This window comes from Cyanistes caeruleus, chromosome 18 (genome assembly GCF_971803275.1).
Source record: "Cyanistes caeruleus chromosome 18, bCyaCae1.hap1.1, whole genome shotgun sequence".
NCBI classification, from domain to species: domain Eukaryota; kingdom Metazoa; phylum Chordata; class Aves; order Passeriformes; family Paridae; genus Cyanistes; species Cyanistes caeruleus.
In genome coordinates, this window is record NC_141718.1 from 13,645,554 (window position 1) to 13,667,401 (window position 21,848).

The window sequence follows — 21,848 nt, forward strand, 5'->3', positions numbered from 1 at the left end:
GAATAATTAGGCCCTTTTTCTTTACTCTACCCAGAACAGAAAGTAAATTACTGGGAGCTCCCCTCTTTGAAACATTAAATAGACAAAAGAGGGAATTAAAACGAGAACTACCAATGGCAAGAGGCAGTCAGAAATGGAAAGAAGAAGAATGGCCTGCTGAAAGGATCATTAAGTATTATGGGCCTGCCACTTGGGCAAATGATGGCAGTTGGGGTTACCGGACTCCCATTTACCTTCTCAACAGGCTTATCAGGTTACAAGTGGTAGTAGAAGTAGTTTCCAACCACACCTCAGAGGCCCTAGAACTCCTAGCGAAGCAACATTCACAAATGAGAGCTTTAGTGTACCAAAACAGATTAGCTCTCGATTATTTGTTAGCCGAGGAAGGAGGAGTGTGCGGTAAATACAATGAATCCGGATGTTGCATGTGCTATAAATGCAACGGCAAAATATGACTAATATAGACAGCGATTTATTATAAAACAATTTCAATCACAAACGGGAGAAAAAAAACACAATAAAATAGATCAGCGCAGCGCTGGGTGGACAGGGGTCTATACCCAGAGGTACAGATTTACCCAAATCCACCCGGTGGGTAGAATGTCCAGGGTTTTTATAGGGATTTTGTGTCCTGGGGCTAAACTCCGAGCAGTCACTGTTCCACAGAGAGCCTAGATGGCTTGGTTGAATGGATTTCCTGGAACCGTCAAACTGAATCAATAGACGACTGGGCAGAGTCTTTTCGTATGTGAAAAGTTCTGATTGCCTCTCGATGGTATCTTTGGTTGAGTTCTCAGGGAGAAGTGTCCAGGTCCGGTGTGGAGCAGATGGGTATCTCAGCTGGGCTCCTCTCACTGTTTAGTTAGATTGCTTTTTCCGTCGTGGCTCATAGGGTGGGGTAACCAGATTCGATGTGGAGCCGGTGGGCATCTCGGCTGGGCTCCTCTCATTGTTTAGCCTGATGGCCCGTGTTCTGCTCTTTCTCTCAGGCTGATAAGCATCTTAGGGTCGTTATCGCCTGAATAGGTAGTTACTGCTGGGTCTGGGGAGGAATCTTTAGGCCACACTATATTTTTATGTGGTCTACATTCTTATAAATACAGTTATATACTTATTTCTTCTTTCACGAATTTTTTTCCAAAGTTACATTTATCACACATGGAAATAGATGATTATGGAGAAACGATAAAAGGACTAGCTGCCGAAATAAAGAAAGTAGCACATGTACCAGTTCAAAAATGGAATTTGATTCTGCAGGCTTCCTGGTGGGACCAAATATTTGGGCAGAGGGCTTGGTGGAAAAAGTTAGTGTTCTTTATATCTTGTTCAATTGCCGGAATCATCTTCCTCCCATGTTTGATTCCTTGCTTCATCAGATTAATTCACTCTGTGGTGCAAGGAATGCAGATTGCCACCCTTCCAATTGACCCAGAAAAGGCACAAGAGAAACCCACTCCTTTTTCTAAACTAATGAAGTTAGAGGAGAAAAGAGAGAACAAGAAAGCAGTTGAAGCCTTAAGGAAATTTGAAAATAAAAACAACCCTTCTCAGGAATACTGTGAGAATTCACTTACAGACTGGGAAGAGGAAGTATGTAGTTAAAACTCCACAGTTCTCCCTCATTAGAAATGAATAGAATGACACGAATTTTTTTATGTGATAAATTATTAGGCAGGGGACTGTGATAAATGTAACTTTGAAAAAATTCCTGAAAGGATAAATAAGCATATAACTGTATTTATAAGAATGTAGACCACATAAAAATATAGTGTGGCCTAAAGATTCCTCCCCAGACCCAGCAGTAACTACCTATTCAGGCGATAACGACCCTAGGCGACGCTTATCAGCCTGAGAGAAAGAGCAGAACACGGGCAATCTGGCTAAACAATGAGAGGAGCCCAGCCGAGATGCCCACCGGCTCCACACCGAATCTGGATACTCCACCCTGAGAGCCCAACCGAAAATACAATCAGGAGGCAATCAGAACCTTTCACATGCAAAAGGATTCTGCCCAGTTGTCTATTGATTCAGTTCCAGGAAAATCCATTCAACCAACCATCTAGACTCTTTGTGGAACAGTGACTGCTCGGAGTTTGGCCTCAGGGCACAAAATCCCTATAAAAACCCTGGACAGTCAACCTTCCGTGTGGATTTGGGTAAATCTGTACCTCTGGGTATAGATCCCTGTCCACCCAGCGCTGCGCTGATTTATTTTATTGTGTTTTTTTTCTCCCGTTTGTGATTGAAATTGTTTTATAATAAATCGCTGTTTATATTAACCCTATTTTGCCATTGCATTTATAACAAAGGTGTAATAAAGAATTGGGTAAATAAAAATTCGGAATAAAAGGTTTAAATAAAGTATGTGTAATTATAACTAATGAAAATATGGAATAAGGAATTCTCCTCCAGGTCGAGGTAGAATTCCTTTTCCAAAGTCACGGATTGCAAAAGAACCCCCCCAAATAACAAGCTTCAGCAGGCTCATCAACTCGGAGGAAAGGACAGGACACAGGCCATCATAGAAACAAAAGAACTAGCCTGAAAGTCCACCTCCGGACAAAAGCAACGCCCGGCCGATTTCGGCCGGAGACCATCAAGCAAGACAAAAGGGACGAGCCCCAGGAAAATGGTCGTTGCCAGAATTGAACACCACACCCGCCAAACCCATGCTACCGAAACTCAATCAAGAAAGACAAAGAAGAGACTACTCCTCCGAGATATCCATCGGCGCTAGCCCGGATCCCTCGACTCTGCTGTGATGAAATATGTTAAAATACATACAGACTCACTTTGCATTTGAGGAGACTCTGCCCGGACACTTACTGACTCAATGTTCTAGGCCAGGAAATCCATTCACCCGACAATCAGGGACACTTGGTGAATGGAAACTGGTTGGAATTCTAGCCTGGGGACATAAAATCCCTATAAAAACCCAGGCCAAAGAACCCTCAGACGTGGATTTGGGAACACCTATACCTTGCGTATAGACCCTGTCCACCCAGCGCTGCGCTGTCCATTTATTGTGGTTTTTCCTCGCTGTTCATTGCTTTATTAATTTATAATAAATTTATCTTTGTTAATCTTTAATCTGCCGTTGCATTTATAACAAAGGGTATGGAGGGGATTCCCCACCCTGCCTCATGTACAAAACAAAGCACTTCAAGCTAAACTTATATATTGTATGCTCATACATATTCATTAATGTTTCCCATAAATTTCCTGCTATTTCTGATTTTTCTAATTTTACGTCTCTTCTCTTCACGGCATATGCTGCACCTGTTGTTAGGGGGTCTTCAGTCTTCTTTTGGGGGTCTTTTGGATGAAGGCTTACACTCATCCTTGCTGTCCTCTGGATGGCCTCACAGGTTGGTGCGTGTGTACTAAGCGTCGTGTTATGTAAGTCTATTAATTAGTCTTACATTTGTCATGAAAATTAATCCACAAACACCAGAGGTTTATGTCTGAAGAGGAGACAGAGGAGTCCTTTTACTTTATTTGAATAAAGGGAGAGGCCATGGGGCATTCCCCTGGGGTCTCTCCAATTTTTTTGAGGGCGCCGACAACTTTTTATCATAATTCTGGCTGCTTGTCCCTTCTCTCTTTCCCCATAGGCTGAGGTACTTGAGAGGTACAGGCTTCCCGGAATGCCTGATACCTGGGATAAACCACCCCCCCACCACCCCCCACAAATGCATAATCCCTTCTTAATTCTTAACTTTTGTGGAATTCGTGGTGCTTCTTCAGTGCCTCTTTCATCTATCAGTGGAATCCATCCCATTGTTTCTGTTATCTGTCAGTGATAGTTTCATCTTATCAGCAGACTCGCAGCTTGTTTGTAAAGACAAACCCATCATCTCTCTCACATTTAATGAATTTTAGGCCCTATGACTAAAGTCGTTCTAATTTTGTCCATTTCAAGGTCGTTTTTGTCTTGGGACATCACTTACTTTCCACACTACATCCTGTACCTTAATTTTAACATGTAACATCTGTAAAGGGGTACATCTGCTTTGTAACACTGATTCTTGTGATTGCTTTTAATAATAACTTTCCAAATAGTTATAATTTAGTTAGCACAAATCAATTCCATTTATTACACCCAGAAGCGGGAAAGGGTTTGGTGGGGAAACAGCTGGAGCCTTGAAGTGCCCATTTCTCTCCCCTGACTTTAACCAGCTCTGATTAAGAGGACATCATCATCTCATTTCATATGAAAGTGCCAAAGCCATGATAGGTTAGAACAGGTATCAGCCTCTGTGAGATGTATGCTCTGAATGTAAATTGTCCTTGATCCCCTCAAGACCAAGGGAGAGTGAGTCAGGTTTCTCCACAGTTGCCTCTGCTTTCTGCATGCCCAGCCCCTGCAGTCTGTAGTCTGTGTTGCTGGATGTGCAACAGAAGTCAACCCAAGTGAAGGAGTTTATCCTGATTGGATTCCCTGGTTCTCAACACCTGCAAGTATTCCTGTTTGTTTTCTTCCTCTCTGTGTATGTCCTGAGCCTGAGTCATTGGCAATCTCAGCATTATTGTGCTCGTGAGTACTTACCATCAACTCCACTACCCTAGGTACTATTTCCTCTGTAATTTTGTCTTCCAGGAGATCTGGTTCACCTCTGCCTACATCCCAAAGACACTGCCCAATCTTTTGTTACAAAGCCACTCCATTTCCTTCAGAGGTTACCTCCTTCAGATGCACTTTGTCTTCTTGTTTGATTGTACAGAATATTTATTCCTTGCAGTCATGGCATATGCTCACTAATTGGCTGTGTGTTACCCCCTGAGCTACAGCAGCATCATGACCAGCACTCTGTCCAGGGGGCTGACAGCAGGTGGTTTCCTGGTCATATCAGCAGCTATGTCTTTCTGTGCCAGGTTATCTGTGTTTCTAGTGTTGTTAACCATTTCTTCTGTGATATCTCCCCCTGGTTTACCCTTTCCTGCGCAGATATCACACTCATTGAGCTGGTGTGCTTTGTCCTGTTTTCTATTGTCATCCTCGGCCCGTGTCATTACCCTGACCTCCTTTATTTCTATCATCTCCACTGTACTGAAGATTTCATACACTCAAGGCCAGTGATGATCCTCTGCCACTTGCTCTTCCCATCTCATGATAGTAATTATTTGGTACTGCTCCACCATCTTTCACCACATCAAGCCATCTATCAAAGCTTCACTGGGACTGACCAGAACAGTCACCATCTTAAACACAGCTGTAACCCTGAAGCTAAACACCTTCAGCTACACATTCAGAAACAGAGGTGAAGAACATCTTGACAAAGGCTTTACGTAAGTAGCCAAACAACTGTGTCCAAAGGTCTTGTCCAGGACTGTCTTCCCCAGTCTAGCAGAAAAGAAAAGCTTCAGAGACATCTCAGATTCCAAAGACAGACTTCTGTTAGAAGGAGATGGAACTGTTTTCAACTCTTAGCAAAGGTAATTAGCATTAATATAAATATTCATGACACAATCTTCACAAACTTCACTTGCATCAACAAAAAGAATTTCAGACATCAAAGTGAAAATAACCACTGTAACTGTCTAGATGACATGGGCCAGAGCTCCCTGGCTGGCTCAAACATGGGTTTTCTTTTCTCTCCGGGTCAGGGCCAGGAGGGGTCCTAGCCAGAATTTTTGTTTGGCTCTGGACCAGGATTTGAGCTCACCAGCTCACCTTCAGCACAAGTCCTCGAACAAGCAAAGAAATGAGGGGGGACCTTTCTTCTGGGTTCTATTTCACAGCTTTATTTCTGCAAAGGGAAACTCCAGGAGAAAGAGACAAAAGGTTCAGGCTGCTTCTTTTAACGTGATATGTGGATAGAAAAAACTCTGTAACTCGCAGAGTAGTTATGAGAGTAAGTATGAATTTATTCATCACTGAGGTGCATGGGGGATATCTCCTCCAAAGGCATGCACACCTTGGAGACTTGTTTCTCCCTTTTTATTCTCTACAAACTAGGGTTACACAGTATGCCTAATACATATTCATTTGCTAACCCTGCCTGTCCTCGCTTCATATTAAAATTGGTTCTACACCTATTTGCAGCTGTGCACTGCTCCTTGTTGGTCACTCTGGTGGTCTTCTGGGGGTCTTTGGGGCTGAAGTCAGCAATTTTCCTTCAGCTGAAATTTTTACCTTGTCTCTTTGCGCATGCTCCCTTCAGTTCTTTTGACCCCTCCCCCCTTTCCATTTGTAAAAAACGAAGTTCTCTCCTGTAAAATTTTAAAAAGGTTTAATAAAGACAATAAGAGACAGAAAATAAAGCAAAGAATTACGGTCGGGTGCCTTGGCGCGCTGCCAAGAGCACACCTGGTATCTTGGGAACACCCTTTTTATCCCATCCTGCTGTGAGGGTTTCATGCATATTCAAAGCATGTCCCCTGCCTGGTTCCGCCTTCTTAGAACATGCTCTGTATGGTTTTATTTTTGCTGATCATCATTGTTTTTGAGTTTGTTTTCCTTTCTTCTGCAAATGGTCAGTGTTGATAACAGTCTGGGCCCCTCATCCTTCCTCTGAGGCCAGCTGGGCTTCATATCTTTCAGCTGCCTACAGCCTGGTCCTGGCTGCTAATAACAGCTTGGTCTCCTTTTCCTGCTGCTGATAACAGCCTGGTTTCCACTGTCCTTCCACTGAAAACAGCTTGGTCCTCCCATTGTCTTGCCTGTTGGAGTTATCTTGCCTTGTCTGGATGAAACATATCCCTCCCGTTCAGAATTCCTTTCTAAGCCTATAACTTGCTAAGAGAGAGAAGAATATAGCAAAAAGCATATAGCATATAACATTTATCAGAATACTTGCGAAAAGCCAATATTTACAATATGAATTCACAACACATTTCTTTTGGCTTAGAGGTCCAAAAGAATCCAAGGAACCTCCTCATCCTATGGTGCATTTATGCTCGCATCTTGTTTAGGGATTTCAGCTCCTTATCTCATCCTGCAGTCTTTATTCTCTTCCTGCTCTTATGGGAGCAGTCAGCATTTCACACGGGTTTTGTAGCCTCTTCTTTTACTCAAGGCAACTTTTATAATTAATTCCTAATTCTTAATTTCTCTGTTTCAAACGGGGTGCTTTGGAGGGTGGGAGTTTGGAAAGGACCAGTTACTAATCACGGCTGGCCAGCTCCCCAACCTTCTAAAAATCAGGGAAGATAAGAAATAACAGGTTAAGATAAAAAAAAACATACATGGACATTTTCAAATGCCAAGCATTAGTGTTATAAGTATTTATAGTACTATGATTGTAATTGTTAGTCTGTTAGTATGTTCTTGTTTTCCCCTATTAACTGTATTGGTTTTGACCCCAGTTGTCAATTATGTAAACCCCTCCCCTTATTCCCGAACCTTCCCTGCCCGTCACCCTGGCCTGCCCTAATCCCCCTACCCATCATTATAAACCCGACCCTTTCTCCCAGAACCTTCCATGCTCCTCACCCCTACTTCGGTTCGCGATTGGTTCCCTAGTTGCTGTCCCGCCCATGACATGTCCCTATTGGTCACCAGTAATGTAACCGCCTCCCCTCACTCCTCCTCCCCTGATCCCTCATTGGACCCTGAGTTGTACCCTCCCCTGGGGATCAAGCGGTATATAACCTTGTGCACAGCTGTATTGGGGGCTCTCCTTCCTCGTCGGGTTGTGAGTTGCAGGGAGTCAGGCTAGCCTGTCTCCCTACTCCTGTTGGTATTTTTGCCATCAAATAAAGGTTTGGCTACTTCTTTTAACATCCGGAAGTGTCCAGACCCTTGTTTGTTTTTGACATTAGGGAGTAAAACCGCGGGAGGAGCCGCGGGGCGGAAGAAAAGGCGACAAAGGCACCCGCCCGACCTCTTTTGGATGAGACACAAGGAAACGGAAATAGCCGGTCAGAGGCGGGAGCGACCCCGCGCTGGGATCGGGAGAACAGAGATGAGTGTCCCGCGCCCGCCCCCGGAGCCCGCGCCGCCACAACGAGCCCGTGCTGAGATTGGGGCGGATCACGGCAACCCTGCCACGAGCCGGGCGGTACCGGGGGCTCCGTGTCGGCACCGGAGGAACGCAGAGCGACCACGGCTGCGGGTAATGGCGGCGGCATTTCCCCCCGCCCCCTCGGGCTCCCCGCAGCAGCGGCGCGGGATGGGGAGAGATCGGGGCTGCCCCCAGCACCGGCAGGGAGCGGGGGGCAGGGGGAAAAAAGCCCCGGCGGGGTCCGGCGCGGCAGCGGGGGGATGGGGGAAACGCCCCGGTCCGTCAGCCCCCAGCCAAAGAAAAAAAAAACAAGTTTTTAACTCTGCGAATAAACTAACAAACCTCGCCACATCTAGATGCAGAAAATTTACATACTTCCCACCCCTGGCTCCTCTGCCACAGTCGTAACACAGAAACTGGCCAAGTCCAGCCCTCTGGTCTTCAGGACGTGCGTTTGTTACGCTTCCAGAACATAATAAATGTGTGCCAGCAGCACAGCTGCAAGTATATCTTTGGAAATAAACCAGGCTGTCTTTCCAGAAGCCATTTGTGCTGCCGGATTGGCAGTGAGCTGTAACGACTGAGACACGGACTCAGCCAGAGAATCTGAACCGTTTATTCAAAGAAACGAGCTGGTTTTATACACTTCTTCAAGGCACAGTATTTCCTTGCATGGTAATTTTCATTATGTGACCTATCCCATGTTGCTACGTCAGCAACACGCTTTCTAAATGTCCTTCTATGGGGTGATCACACACTGTTCACCCATCTGTCAGCTTCCAGTAGGCTCCTCTCTGCAGGGCTCTGCCCGGTGGCACCTCCTCCCCCCAAGGTCAGGCAGTGAGGAGCCTCTCTGTGCTGCCATGTGCTTCTTTGCACTGCCACGTGCTTCTGTTGGCACATGCCCAATTGTCCCACAGCCCGCAGCTTAACTCTCTCCCATCTTTTCCCCCTGTGAACCCCTGTTACCACTGGAAGTTCAGGTGGTGCTGGAAAGCTTTCTCCCTTTCCAAGTGGAACAGCTATGCTGTTTCTTTTGCTTCTGCCTCAGGCTGCAAATACAATTGTCTCTTCAGGCTGTGAACCAAAATGATGGAAGCATGTACCACACCTTAGCTTCACCTGTTCTCCTCTGGAAAAACACAGGCTGCAGTTAGTGAAAGGAATAAAGAAAAGTGGAAAAATAAAATAGCAATAATAATAATATAAAGTAGGAATTGTAAATGCCTGTCCTTTGATCTCTCACCCCAAGAAGCTTCCAATTTTTTTAACACTAATCTTATTTCCCTCTTCTTTTCTCCGTCTTCTTTTCTCCATCTTTTTATTTCCTGATGACTTGTATTTTTGCCCCTTGGCCCCACTAGTAAGGCACTGGGAGGAAAGGGACTGAGAGGCCTCCTTTCCCTGCAAGATTTATTTATGCAGCAAGAGCTGTCTTTGGACAGCTTTGTCTTTGGGCTGTTACAAGCCATCCTCAAAGTCAGTAGTAACCAGGTTCTCTTTAATAGAGAATGGGGCAGATTAGAGTGAAATGACACTGAATGATTGGTGTTTGTAAATATACACATGAAGGGTTTATTGTATGTTATAAATGCATATTGTAATGTTGGCTTTTCACAAGTATTAAGATGAATGTTATATGTATAATGTTAGAACGGCTTTGTTGTGTGAATGTAGTTTTTTTCTTTTTCTCCTGCTATAGCAAGAATTTAGGCATAGGTCGATACAACGTTTTAACTGCCTGAGCAGTTAGGATAACCTCCAGTGAAGAGATGACGGGGCCCAGGCTGCCATCAATGGTCACACCCTGTAGAAAGAAGGAGCCAAAGCCCAAATCAAAAGATAAGAAAGGAATTAAAACTGCAAGCCAAGAAATGCACATGCTCTAAAAAGGCAGACCCAAGGAGTGGCCATGCAAAATAGTTCCAGGAAAAGTTTAAATATGCATGAAGTCTATGCAATAGAAATGCTATATAAAAGGTATTCCCAAGACACCAAAAGTGCTCTTGGCAGAGCCATTACTCTTTGCTTTATTATCTGTGTCTCTTATTGTCTTTATTAAACTTTTTAAATTTTACCAAGAGAGTGAACCTTGGTTTTCACATTGTAGAAAAATGTGATTGCACAGGCAAGTAGGTAGGTGGTCATTTTGGTTTTTATCTACAGTATTCTGACAAGAGTAGGAAGAACCCGTAGGTCTCAAGAAAGTCTTGGTCTTATCAGATCAGGGATTGGCCATTACACATCCAAAAGCTCTCCTCCATTTCCACAAAGCACCCTGGCATCTCCACAAATGGGAGAATGTTTTGAGTTGTCACCCTTTCACAGTTCAGTCTCTCACAAGGGTCCTCCTGGTATCTGGGGTGCATGATGGCAGAGGAATGTTCAGCTCAATCCTGGACTAATCTGTACTCCTGTCGTGATTTTAAACCAATAACTAAGAAAATTACTTATTTCTTGCTGTGAGATATGGATTAGAACAAGAGCAAAACCGGCATAAAACTTAAAAGGAAAAGAAAAAGAGAGTTTATTGACAAACTACAATAATAAGAACACCAGAATAAACTTCCAGAAAAAAATTTTATCCCCCCTCTACCCACTATTCCCTTGTTCACATGACAACAGAGACAAAAACTTTGGAACTTTGATGGTTAAAACAGTCCCAGTTCTTGCTACAGTCTTTTCACCAGTCTTTATAGAGAAACAGAAGTTTCTTCCTGCTAATTTATGGAGTTTCTCACAAGAAAACTATTTTTGTTATAGTTTTCCATTGCCCTAATGTTAGCTGCCCAGAGCTGCTATTATTAGAGTTCACTCCTCCCATTTTCACATCACTCTGAAGTGTGTATGGGCCATGAGTCTAGAGATAGCATTTTTAAGGATAAGTTATTCAAAGGCAAAAAAGTCTTCTTCATCTGTTTCTGTGAGCTTCACCAGAAAACAGTTTTCTCATTGCCTCTCAAGGCTTCAAATCTCCCAGCACTTCACTATACCATAATTACTCTACTTTTTACTCAAATTTACACTTTGAACACTTTATTCCTCTCTAGATACCGTATCATGAATTAAAGGAGTTCTTTTCAGGACTTCATTGTCCATCTCCATAGTTTAAACAGAAAGATATTTCAGCTTAATTAAAGCATCTTCTTAATTCTCTACCTCTTCTGAAGCTTCTTTTCTTTCCTGTCACTGGTAGTTTATAAAGTCTCTTTTCATGTTGATCTCTCTCTCTCTCTCTCTGGATAAAAAGATTAATCCGTAAGTCTCATCTGGGTAATGAAAGAGTTAAAATCTTGCCCAGGCTTTTGTGGATGATCTCTGTGATCTCGGTGATCTCTGCCGAACAGGAGCTGGAGCTGTTTGCGATTGAAGGTCTTTCATAGCTGCTCTGGAGAGTGTGGCTGTCTCTGCTTGCTGCTTCTTCATTCGGCAGTTTCTAGTGAATGTAGTTACAGCAAAACCTTCAGCTGAGCCAGAGATCGGCTCGGCCCGGCCCGGGCCCGAGGAAAACCTTCCCCAGGCCCCCCCATCTCCCGGCCGGGAGCCGCGGCAGGCCCGGCCCAGTCCCCGCCCGGCCCCATGGCCTGGGCAGGGAACGGGAGGCCTGGAGCTCTGCCACCCTTCACAGCCAGGAAACAAAGAGAGCCCAGAGAACTCTGGTTTTACACTTTAAGGTAGGGTTCACAAGTTGATCCCACTTTTTAATGGCCTAAACTGCTGTCAATTCTCAGCAATGACCGATAATTGGTCAGGAGAAAAGACTCTAGGCAGTTCCCAGCAACTCCAACTCCCTTAAAGGTAAAGTAACTCCATGACAGCTCCCAAAGTCCTTTCAGACCACAGGGCTTTGGATTACATCCCCAAACCACCTGCTGTTGCCTCCCTCCCGACCAATCCTTATTCTGGGGCTCTGGGCATTGCCTGCAGAGGAGAGACCCCCACCAACAGTGCAGAAGGAGGTCCAAGCCTCTGGCCATCCCAGCACCCATCTGGGACACAATAGGAAGCTGGATAGATTTTCCACCTCTGACAGCAATGCTAATTAGTTTCTCAGATGCCCCTTGTTCTTTGCACCTGAACTAGCCACCTTTCATGTCTTGCTTCTGTCCTGAAGGCAGGGCAAAACAGAAGAGATGGCACCAGCTCTCTGAGCAAAGGGCAGGTGGCCCATCTCCAAGGCAGGTTCAGCACATGTGATACAGTGTACAGGTACAGTGGATTTAGGGCAAAGGGACACTCTGGCTTCCTGTTTGTGAAGCAGTTGCATCTAGTACTGGTGGGTTCTCTGGCACAGCTTCCATTCCTTGGCAGGGATGGAAGCTATGGAAGTGGCTATAGGCAAGCTTGGGCTCTCCTGGGGGCTGGTGGTGATGGCAGAGCTGGCGGGCAGGACAGTGCTGCCCAGAGTGGGGTGGCAGCCATGCATACTGTGAAAAAAGACGTTCACTTTTTTTTATATAAAATTGAAAAGTTTAATAGACAATTAGGAGATAGGAATAAGGCAAAATGAACAAATACGGCTGGATGCCTCAGCATTCAGCCAAGAGAGCACACCTTACTAACAAAGGATTGTCCCTTAAAAACACAAATCTATTATATATTCATAAATTCTTATACATGATTCAAACAGTCCTCTTAAGTTTTAAATATTCCTTTGTTTAGCTGCAACTCCCCCCTCCCCAGAAGATCCATCTTCTTGGCTCCGTTGAGTCTCACACTCCCCGATAACAGAGGTTCAGTAAATTTCTCCCGTGGAGTCCTTGCCACTGCTGTCTTCATCTGGATAAGATAATCTAAGAATGCAGGAGGAATTTCTGACTATCTTTTCAGTCTCTGAGTTATATTAACAAAAACAGTCTTTATTTTCATACCACACTATTTCTAAGTTTTATCAATAACAGAAATAAACTATACTAGTACAGCAAAGTTTTCCTACAGTATGTGTAACATTTGTTTTAATATTTGTGAAAAGCCAATAATACCATATGCACTTATAACACATACCCATGTCCTTCCAACGGGCTGCTGCTGGTTTGAGGGCGATCCCCAGGCAGGCATATTTGTGCCTCAAGCTGATCAAGAACAGGGCCAGCTCATGACCCAGTCCCTGCTGTGTGCCTGGTACATGGTCAGGGAGTAGTCTCTGCAGTGTCCATGAGGAGGGTTGTCCTATGGGGATGCCAGGGCTCTCCTGGCCCAGCCAGAGCTGCATCTGGGAGAATGCCAGTGTTGGGGATGCCCAGCACTCCTCAGGCAGGGATGTGATAGTGTGTCAAGGATCTTCCTCATCAGAAACTCTATGTCAGAGCACCCAGCTCTGCTCCTGCTCAGCAGTACAGGGCCACAGTACTCGCACAGCTGGACCCTGGACATTCCTGGAGGTACCGGGGACTGATGCAGCTGCAGGTGGGGAAGGTGATGAGTTGGGGTGGGATGGGATATGGCACAGAGAGCCCTGGGTGTCCCAGGTCTGCAGTTCCTTTTCCCTGAGGGGCAGCATTTGCTGGTGAGTGCTGGAGGTGGCCAGGATTGTGCTCCAGAGGTGGCATCCCAGGTGTGAAGGAGGCTCTAGGAGACCTCAGACCTGGTAGAAGGGAGGCTGAGGATCGATCCTGACAGGAAATATGAGTTCAAATGTCTTTACAAACGACTTGATGGGTGAGGGTCTTTAGGAGAAATAGGTGTTAATGTCTCTACATCAAGCTGCAAGTTTGTTGTAGAACCTAGACGATTGACCCAGACAGTTTGAACTTCTGGACTTCAGGGTAATAGGAGAAATGGGTCCACACAAGTCTATTGCAGATCAGAACTTCCAGACTTTGGAGGAAAATTTCGATACATATTCAAGAGGGAAGATATGGTAAGTGTTTCAGGAAGGCTGTACCTTCCTAGTTCTTCAGCCAGTGGAGAAGGGAAGAGGGCAACATGCAGCCAGGAGTTTAGGATAAAAGGAGTCTACATCCTCTGCTTTTCATAGCGTGGCTTTTCTGCACAATCCTCAGCTGCTACAGCAGCTCCTTCTTTTCCCTTTCTGCCCCACATAGCTCCTTGCTCCACCTCTGTTCTGAGCCAGCTGGGGTTGCTTCCTTCTGCACCTGCTCCCCACAGCCATGTGCACTGGCTGCCGCTGCTGCTTCTCCCTTTCGGGTTATAAAACACTTTGGGTTCCATTGCAAGCACAAAGCTTCAGAGAAGCTGGACTTTAACTTGTGACAGGTCTTGCCACAGCATACAAAGCATCTCAAGTCGACATTAACTTTTGTGCCTAATGACAGTCCCTTGACGGTGGCCCTGGAAGCTCATCACTTCCAAACTTCAATGATGTCAGGTTTGCCTGTTCTTGGTTTAATCACCCTTCATTCAAAGATTCACAGAGATACTTTTCATTCGTCCACTGCGCACACAATGATTTCTGGAGGGCTTCAGAAGTGCAACAGTAGCAGCAGTAGTCTAACCCTCTGGGGTTTTTAGAGGGAACACCCTCTCAGAGAGCTATCCTGCAGCCAGGTTTTACTCCTAGAAAAGATACTACTGAAAAGCTCTAATGATCAGTGACCTAGCTGAGCAGTGATCAAAAGAAGCAAGACTTTTTTTATCGCACTGAAGCTGAATAGTGATGTTTGTTGGAAAAACCGTGTCCCAGTAAGCTCTCTTGTGCCAAACACAAAAGTTTTGGTACAAAAGAAGAGGCTCCTGATTAACTGAATAAAAATGTAAACAAGAAAAAAGAGCAGAGACTGATCTGTCTTCTTGGGGCACAAAGCCAGAAGCCAGAATGTCCCTCTACTCTGTAAAGTGTAGTAAAACATTTTAACAGAGTAAAGGCATGATATTTTAGTAAAAGCCTGTCTGCACAAGCCAGCCTTTGGTATAAGCGACAATATTAAAGGTAGTGTCCTTGAAATTTTCATGGAGCAGTGAGAATGAAAGAAAAACAATAGCCTTGTGTTCTGGGGAAAAGAATGTAAACCATATGTATTAACCAATAGTAACTTGTTAAGCCCTGTGAACCCTGTTGGACCCTATAAAAGTGTGCTAAAGATAGAAATAAACTATGTTCGCTATACTTCTGTGAAGACTCAGTGAATAGTCTGAGCAGTTTCTCAATATCCTTCTCACTAAAATTAAGAGACCTGGGATGCACCACAAGGCAGTCAGTGCTCACCAGGCTCTGACAGCAGTCCAGCCTGGGCAGCTCAGCTCAGATGAGTGCTTGGACTACTTCAGTGCTCCCAAGAAGCATCTGGACCCCATCTGCCCCTCAGGAAATGTCTATAGATACCAAATAACATTCTCCTTGGGAGGGAAAAAAAAGAAAGAAAAGTGATGTTTATGTTGAGCTACAGGAAATGGGACATTATTAAGCTTCTGGAATAACAACTTGAATTTTATTGTCCAAAACCACTGTAGAGTGGCAAAGACAGAAGGCAAAGTGAATGTGGTGCTCCACATACTCTGCTCCGTCCTGAGGAAACCTCTGTGGTACTATGTCTAGGCTGGGACTCCAGGTAAATACATAAAGAATGTCACTGACGCACAGAAGTAAATCAGGACACCAGGATTGCTGGGGCTGGAAGTAAGGGATGCATGAGGGGAGGGGGAACTGGGTTTGAACATTCTGGAGTATCAAAGGTTTTGAGGATTCCAGTTGCTGCCTTGAGAAGCACCTGCTCAATGAGAAGATGTCAAGGGGACAGTGCTGGTCCTTAGAGGTGCATGGTGAAGAGTTGATGGGCACATAATAGAACATAGGGAATTCCAGCTGGGTATACAACAGAGAAAAACTACCATGAGATGATTCAGGTGCTGGAACAGGGTCCAGAGAGACTGTGGAATCTCCATCCCTGGAGACACTAGAAGCTCAGCTAGAAAGAGGACCTGAACAACTGCTCCTAATGGAATCTGCTTGGAGTGGGAGACTGCTCTGGAGACCTCTGAAGGTTCCTTCCCACCTACATTTTTCTGTGATACACTGAGCAGCAGTGATAGCACAGACTTGGCAAGAAAACTTGCAATAGACTTCAATGAAACCGAGTGGGTGATTTCAGCTCTGCCCACAGCTGATACCAGGTAAGAAGAATACCCCATAAGAAAGGGAGAGGAGAACAGAGGGTTGATGTGCTAGAAGGTAACCCATGACAAGGTAACCGATGACAAACCCAGCCCACCCTCCAGATTTATTATTGTACTCCACATCTTTGTGTGGGAGAAGATGTTTGTTTAGGTCTGTTTGGAGGGTAACCTGTAGGAGTCTACTAGGTGCACAGAACAGATGTCTTCTCTCCACCTCACCCTGAGCAGTTCTGGTAAAGTGCAGTCAGTCTGCTCATTGTCCCCTGGCTGCTGAGGGCAGATTACGGAGTCTCCTCATCCGCTCCTTCCACAGTCCATCCTGCTTTTCCAACTGCTGGGCCAGTGGAGGACATGCAGTGGGACAAGACACTTGGTGAGGTGGTTGGATAACAAAGGACAAGCAGGAAGCGCATTGCTGGAAGGTTCAAAGCAGTGGCAGCAAGTGAGAAACGTGTGTGGAAAGAAAAACTGTCACAGAGATTTGGGTGCACCATGGGCACAGATTTGCTCATCTCTCTGCACCTTTGACAATCTGCCAAGTAGAGTCCGTGTTTCCAAATAGCTTCTTCGCAAGTAAGTGAATTAGCTTGGAAGGGGTGTCTGGAGATCTTCTGCTACAAGCCCCTTTTCTCAAAGCAGCTCTGACACGACACCATGGCTGGGTGCCATTCTCTGGCGGAATGCCTAGCTGCTGGGCTCCCACACAGGCACCACAGCAACCCAAACCCTGGGACAGTCCCTGCCGCCAGGAGCTCCCGTATCCCGCCGGGGCAGGGACGCAGCTCTGACTCCGGGCTCCGCAGCTGCGCTCCCCACCCGGTCCCTCGGCAGCGCCGGCAGCTGCCCGAGCCGCCCAGCCCGCAGGGAGCGCTGCACGGCGGCACCGACCGGCTCGAACGGAGCGCTTCGGCTGCGCTGGATTCAGCTGGATTCGGCTGCGTTCGGTTGGCCTCACGTCAGGGAGTAGCTCATGGCCAGTTCGTGGTCAGGAGGGAGTCTTGTCTCCTGGCCAGACTGGGAGGGACAGACTGGCACAGGTTCCCCGGGGAACCTTCTTCCCTTCTTCCGCAGCTCTGAGCGCGACCCCGCCCAAGCGGGCCTCGGAACCAATTCTGGCAGGGCCGGGAGTCCAGCTGTGCCCTCCATCGCTCTGCCTCTCCTCCCTGTGCCAGGTTGGCAAGCGAACTCCAGCTCCAAAAATTCTCATGTATGAGCTCACCTGGGAGGCTTCTGCCCTGTGCAGAATTTGGCCAACTTGGCAAGGGTTCTGGTGGGACACTCTGCCAGGAAGGAGTCACCACTTGCTGCTAGGACATGCAATGTAATGAAAGCAGAGCTCTCTCTGCCAGAGCTGTGGTTTGTGCCTCAGTGACCACCTCAGCTTGAGGACCTGATCATTTACATCATCACTAGCTGGAATGTGAATGAAAAGGAATCAAATCTGGTCACAGCTTCGCTGGTGTTCCTGACACAGAACTCAGGAAACCCATGTCCCTGCACAACCCATGAAATACATCTTCACAGGTGGAGGTATATGCCAATGCTTCTGGGGTTCCTCCTGTATTTTTATTTGTGCTTTCCAAGAAAAACAGCCAGTTCTGCTTTGACCATGATGTGAATCCAAAAGAAATTGATGAAAATCAGCCCTTTCTTGTCCTGGAGAACCTCTGGCCACAGGGCACAGGAAAGGTGACTAACAGCCCCAAGAATGCATGATGAGTAACTGTGCATGTGTTATGGACACATGGGAAAGGCAGTCCTGAAGCCTGAAAGCCTGTGAAGCTGTTCTGGCCCTCCAAAATGACTGACATGGACACAAGGATGAATTAAAGCAAAGTTGTAGGTGTTATGAGTATTGAAAAAAAGAAACATGCAGCCTCCTGAACAGCTCTTTCTTCACTGCTCCAGTGGCAGACTTCTGGAAGAGCAGCTGGATTTGCTAATTAACTTGGTGGTTTTCTAGGCCAGATTCACTCCCCAGCCATGGGCTTCTGCTGCTTACAAAACTTTGGTTCTTCTGCAGAGTCACCATTCCTGATGGCTGTGCTGAACCAGACATAGGCATGTTTTGTCTCAAACATTTTGACTTGCAACAGGAAAGATATGATTGGAGGTGAGAGTCCCTTGGAGACTGGGCAATACATTCCTAACAAATTTCCTGGTCGCTCCTGAGTTTCATGCTCAGTTTCCTCCTCCAATTCACCCCTGCAGGAGGGCTGAAATATCTGGCCATCCATGCATGATCAAAACAGCACAAAAAGTCAAGTCTACAAAAAGGCTTGTACCAGGTTAACTAGAAAAGAAAGTGGATTTGGCCCACTCGCTCTCTTTTCCGTCCCTTTCTTTTTGTCTCATAACTCCAGCTCCACACCACCTGTGGCAAGACCAAGATGGGGTCTACATACTGATGATAATCTTTGTTCTCTCTCCCTCCCTCTTCTGTGTTTATTTGTCTTGCCAAGCAAAGCACACTTACCATATTCTACCATATACTGTGTTGTGAACTTTGTTGTGCAAGTGGGAAGTTTATGAGAATGTGGTATGGCTTGTTAGCCAGCACCTTGTGGAAGTGTGTTATAAGAATTTATGGGCTTGTTGGCCAACACCTTTTGAGTCTAAGAAGTGGGCCAGTTGCCAGAGTTACAGTGACTGTACAATGAAACATAAGAGCTCCTGACACATGTCTGGTGACTTTGTTCAACCTGGTGAGAATTTATGCTGAACATCATTCCCCTGACCAGTAGTTCATGACAACAGCACCACAGGCCCAGGCTACCATCTTTGGCCAGGGGACAAGGAAACTCCTGAGTCCCAGTTTCCTTTGCAGAATCCCTTGTGTCAGAAGCATGCCATGTCTCCAGGACTCACTCCATGAATTGCTGCTCTAGCTGCCCTGCTTTGCTACTGCTGACAATCTTTAACAGCCAGGGGCACAGCTGGCCTCATCCTGCTGCTGGCCAACATATGCAGAAGCCATGTGGTTGTGAATGTTCCTGAGGCTTGCTCTCTGTAGAAATTGCTGGAATTCCTGCCTTGTCTCTAGGCTGGACTACAAATGAGAGACAGGACAGCAAATTGGACTTTGCCAGGAGAAGCCCAGACTCAGTTGCACCAGACTTGGCTCCAGTGGGAAGGAGAAATTCATTGGTGCCCAAGGCCACCTGAAATTAGCTTCTTCCTTTACCAAAACTAGGGAAACTGGCTTTCCTGGGAGATGTGTGGAGTTCAAAGAGGAATCCTCATGTTTTTAAGCTTGTCCTGCACTCATACCCCTTTGCTGAGCCATATAATTATGTGGATGTGACGTGGATACTGTAGGCCAGGGTGCACAGGCTGCAGCCCTGCCAGCCTCCATGGGTGCTCAGGGTGGAGCTAGCTGCATGCTGGGCCCTGCTCTGCCATCTGGGAGTAAAAACCACACACGTGCTATGGCTTGTTTGTCTGACTTTGCAGTAAATTATTAACCCAGTACCATACACACTTCCCTCTGCAAGCACCCAAACCTTCCCAGGCAGAGCTCAGTCACGTCTGTTGAACACAATGGGAAGGAAATCTGAAGCATGTGGGAATTTTTTCTCTTGTCAAGCTGCTTTGGTCCCTTCGTTTCATTTCCGAAGAGATGATAATAATACCAGCCCACAGTTTTTCTTGGACAATGAAAGAAAAGTGATTGTGCTTTCCAGAAATGCCTCAACCCCATGACCTTTTCTCTCCCAGTGTACCAGCCCACGGCTCCTGCCAACCCCCCACGCATGCTAGGAAGGGGGTCCCTGCTCTGACTTGCTGCTCCTGCTCTTGGTAAACCCAGCTCCTGCTGACTTACCACTTAACTGACCTTCACCTGGAGTGCAGTGATATGTACCAGTTAGGTACAACTCCTTGCAGAACTGCTTCCTCCTGGATAGTTGCCATAATTTAAAGGGACATGTTCACCAGGGCAGTAAAACCAGGTGGTCCCAAGATCACAGTGGCATGGGGAAATACCTAGGGGCTAAGGGAAAACAGAAAACAGTAGGAATTTTCTCCTACCATCAGTATCCTCTTACAAGGAACCTCTGTGCCTTGTGGTGGTTTTGGGGTGGTTTTCCTTGTGTTCCTTATGTCTTGGGGCTTTCTGTATTTTCCTATAGGCAAGGCTGGTTATTTACCACTGGAAGCAAGGCACACATCCTTGCTGAGGGTGGAGGCTGTCTAGTCCTTGGCTCAAGCAGGGTCACCTAGACAAGACTGCCCAGAGCCTTCAGGGTGCTCTTTAACACTTGGAAAAGACTTTGAGAAGGCTGCAGCTGTGGCTGAGGACCCAGAGCAGGAGATGGCTCCTGTGAGCTGCAGGATCTGCAGATGTGCAGAGCCTGACCATCCCCATCATCCCTACAGTCTAGATTCACACTGAAAATACCTGATGGAGCCAGCTCTGCTTCTGACTCAAGGGTCTCCCTGGATCTGCAAAGTGCTTGAACTGATAATCTCAACTCAGGAGTGAAATAACTACACCATTCTTTTATTCATTCCAACTTAAATTTTGTCTTCCAACCTTCACAAGACATTTTCTCTCATGAAATTGTTTCCCTGTTCTGCCAATTATGTTCAGAGCCATGGATGCCCTGGATGTTCTATTGCTTCTTTCCACAAAGCTGTAAGTTCCAACTTAGATCAGTAGAAAGCAGAGAGGCTTAAAGCAGTGCTGCAGCAATTCTTTTTCCAGAAGGCAGAGCTGTGCATCCCCTCCAAGGTTGCCTGTCCCCAGGGGACATGAGCAGGACACAGTCAGCAGCATGCATGGTACACACACAATGGGGAGCCAGTCCTGCTGCCTGGGTGGGGGCAAAGGGCAAGACTGGACATGGGGACATCTGTATGTCTGTCAGCACTGAGACATGGATGATGCCCTAGGTCTGGCAGCCACTCACACAGTCTGGTCATCCAGCCCCTGCCTGCAGGATGCATAAGAGGCATCACTCCAATGCCCATGCTGGCCAAATGCACCATGGCATGCAGAAGAGGAGAAAATAATTGCTTCACCAGCCCATTTCTGCACTCCTGCTGACTCAGGCTGAGACCCACTCCCCACCCTTGCTGCATGAACCATGACTGCTGGCATCTCCACCCGAGCTCAGTGCTCCCCCACTGCAGGCTCAGCCCTGAGTCCTTGGCAGCTTAGCCCCATGCTGGCCTTGTCTATGGCCTTCAGCCACGTCAGTGGAGCCGGGTGCAAGGCTGACAGTGCTGCTTGTTGGGGTGAGTAGCCCAGGGCTCAACCCCATGTCCTCACTGTCCAGCCAGACACGGCATTGTGCCAGCAGGGCAGTAGCTGCATGGTTACACAGCGGGGAGCTCTGCTGCAAAGGCAGCCCTGTAACCCACTGGCTGCTTGGGCGGTGAAGGCCAGAGCACTGGACATTCCTACTTATCCCCTGTTATCTTCCAGACAAACCCAAACTGGGTTTTGTGTCTCTGATGCAGACATACACTTGTCAGCCAAGGCTGTCCTGTGCTGCCCCATGGATCCTTCCCTGTGGGGCCCATGGGGCTGCCAACACAGTCTAGGCACAGGGTAGCTCCAGGGTGCCAGGCATGAGGGGGCATAATGCATGTACAGAGCAGCTCCAGGTGCACTGGGATGGGGACGCAGCACCTCCATGGCAGGAGGGCTCTGTGGATCCCTATGGGTGGAAAGCTGGTTCTCCCACATCTGGGGTACCTCCAAGCAGAGCCCTTCCCCAGCCCTGGCATGCCCATCCCCATCCCACCAGGCCTTACCCAGCTTCATGAACACAGCCCCCAGGACAGGGGAGACCTTTGTGACATCTGGGGTAATGTCACGGGTGG

The 21,848-nt window shown here is 46.7% G+C and overlaps 1 long non-coding RNA gene and 1 pseudogene across 1 annotated transcript; both read left to right on the plus strand.

The window, feature by feature from the left end:
• The first annotated feature begins 1,401 nt into the window (after window positions 1-1,401).
• Window positions 1,402-5,293, plus strand: LOC111936779 (olfactory receptor 287-like; annotated as a pseudogene).
• A 2,650-nt stretch (window positions 5,294-7,943) lies between these two features.
• On the plus strand, window positions 7,944-8,595 carry LOC147649961 (uncharacterized). Its single transcript, XR_015277831.1, has 2 exons — window positions 7,944-8,057; window positions 8,487-8,595. It is a non-coding gene; the product is annotated as an uncharacterized LOC147649961 (long non-coding RNA).
• The last annotated feature ends 13,253 nt before the right edge of the window (window positions 8,596-21,848 follow it).